At 37.9% G+C, this 2697-nt stretch overlaps 1 non-coding gene across 1 annotated transcript; it reads left to right on the top strand.

The window, feature by feature from the left end:
* Positions 1–466: 466 nt before the first annotated feature.
* On the top strand, positions 467–573 carry LOC111907194 (small nucleolar RNA R71). The gene has a single exon (XR_002855446.1). It is a non-coding gene; the product is annotated as a small nucleolar RNA R71 (small nucleolar RNA).
* Positions 574–2697: the final 2124 nt, after the last annotated feature.

Below are 2697 nucleotides of genomic sequence, written 5' to 3'. Positions count from 1 at the left end.
TCCTATACTTTTCCTCCTTCACCTTCTTGTACTCATCATAAGGTAGCCATTCTTTCTTGGGTTTTCGCCAATCATCATCGTATCTATCACCACTTGAATAGCACAGTTGAGCTTTCCAATTCCCGTTCTCATCAAGGTCACAGTCTTTAGTAAGGTGAGGCCCTCTACAATTATCACACCCAACTCTAACGGCATGGATGGATTGGTCCATCTTAGTCATTCTTCGATCCATACTCTCCAATTTTTCCATCATTGCTGCCATGTCATCGGAAATAGAGTTCACCACCCCTCGAGTTGAGTCATTCCTTGGCTTATGATATTCTCTAGAGTGCTTAGAGAATTCTCCGATCCATACTCTCCAACTTTCGCCGGATTTTTCTTTGTTAATGGTCCTTTAGAGTTAAGGAGTTGTCTAGTGCTAATTTTTACTCCATCATAGAAAATGGAGACTTCTTGTTAAACGTTCAAGTCATTGTGGGGGCAATTCCTCAACAAGCCTTTATATCTCTCCCACGCCTCATATAGTGACTCGCCCGGTTGTTGCGCGAAGTTAGCAGTGGCTTTCTTTAATTTTGCTATTTTTGAAGGAGGGAAAAAATGGTCAATGAATTCTTTACGCATTTTTACCCAAGTGGTGATGGATCCGAGGGGAAGTGATTTCAACCAATCTTTCGCAGCCCCCTTAAATGTGACCGGTAGCATACGAAGCAAAACAGTTTCGCGAGGAACGTTTGGGATGTTGAAATAGTCGGCTATGTCGTTGACCTCGTCGATGTGGTTGTACGCATCTTTGTGATCTTTCCCGTAGAATGGGATGTCCTTGAGTTGGGCGAGAATGTGGCCTTTTAGCTCAAAGGTAGCAGTTGTTGGAATTGTGAGTTGCACTAGTCCCGGCCTTGTATCATCACGCATCCTCTTATTGTATTCACCCATAGTGAGATCCGCAATGTTAGCCATGGTGTTATCGGGTTCGCCTTCTAAGTCGCTTTCTTCTTCGGTTTCTGTTTCATACTCGGTGTCTTCTTTCTTAGGGTCTTTGTCCATCAATGAGGTGCTGGATTCTCCAACTTTCTGGCCCTTTTTTTGCTAAAAGCTTATTTGAGGCTCTTAAATGGTGACTTCTTTGGTGTTGAAGATGATTCTACGGTTTTGTCCTTGTCCTTCCTAAGAGCCGATTTCGGGTTTGCGAGTGGCGGAATCAAGGGTGTGCCTGATCCTTGGGTCATAAAGTACCTGAAATAAATAGAAAACATGTATAAAAAGAACAAAATAAAACTAAAAACGAAACTGGACTATTACGATGGACTCGCTGAGTAGCTGCGAATGTACTCGGCGAGTCAAAGGTAAAACAGGAAAAAAATTTAGAACTAAAATCCTAAAAACAGAAAAACTAGAATTCAATCCTAATAACTAATCTACTAAAGCAGTAACTTTGTGCAAGATAGTTCTCACACAAAGGATCGATAATACTAAAAATTAAAATTTATTCTAGAACCGTTCCCCGACAACGACGCCAAAAACTTGACGTGTGTTTATTTCACTAGTTTTAATCCTACTTTTTAAATATGATTTAGACACACAAAAGGCAATGTACTTGTCAATTGGTGGTATAATTAAGCAAACAGGGTATCGAACACAGGGAACGGTAAATAAACTAACTACTAAATTATCTAAAAAAAACAATTAATAAAAGAAAAGAGGTTTTATCTAGTTTTGCAAAACTAGAAACTTAAACACTTATCTAACACTTAGATAAAGCAATTAACAGCTAAAAAAATAAAAATCAACTAAATTCAATATTAAAGGAGGCTTCTGTTTATGTTCGATTCATTTACTCATATGGTTGATTTTATGGCAACTGCAATGGATTAATTGTAATTGGCTACCGATTGACGTGATTAGGTTCACATTTGCTATTACTAATCCTTAGAAAACAAATTAATTCAACCAGTGATCAAGTGATTAAACTAATAAATTTCCTAGTTTATTGATTCGGTTTAAGTAAGGCTTGTAGTTAGCTAATCAAATTTCTAATTTAATAAACCTCTTGTTGATGGTTCGCCACACAAGCTCACACATTAACTTACCTATTTTCTAGTTAACCCTAGTTTCACATTCGCTATTCCTAGGCACATAAGAATGTCTTCACATAAATCATTAGAGATAAGCAATTAAGAGATGTTCATGCAGCTTAATATACTTGTTAATTAACAGAAAATAGTTGTAGTTAACACATAAGGTTCTTCAACAAGCTTAACAAAACAAAACTCACCAAATTCAATTAATCCAACCACAAAATCAAACCATTGTCACAAATACATCTACCCTAAACAGAAGATATGAGTTTTAGCTCATGATTACAACAGAAAGTAGCTCAATAAAGAGATCTAATAGTTCACACATAGTTCAAACAAAAGACTAAGTAAAGAGTAAACTTAAATTGCCTTTGATCTTCTCAAAATTGAAAGCTAGGGTGGTTCCACGAGTTCCAGAGCTCCAGCTACTCCTCAGGTCGCAATTTAATCACCAAGGGTTCCAGAGAAGGCTTTAGTTTCGGGCAATGGAGTCCCATTTATAGATTTCAGAAAACAGAGGCTACTCGCTGAGTCCAATAACTGACTTACCGAGTCCCCCACTAAAAATGCGTGTAAGGCAAGGTCTTCTTTTTGCTTCGCAAATGTTCGTGTGGACTAGTCG

This window comes from Lactuca sativa, chromosome 2, assembly GCF_002870075.4.
Source record: "Lactuca sativa cultivar Salinas chromosome 2, Lsat_Salinas_v11, whole genome shotgun sequence".
In the NCBI taxonomy this organism is placed as follows: Eukaryota; Viridiplantae; Streptophyta; class Magnoliopsida; order Asterales; family Asteraceae; genus Lactuca; species Lactuca sativa.
Note: the sequence above shows the minus strand (reverse complement) of the source record. Positions and strands in the feature narration are given on the sequence as shown.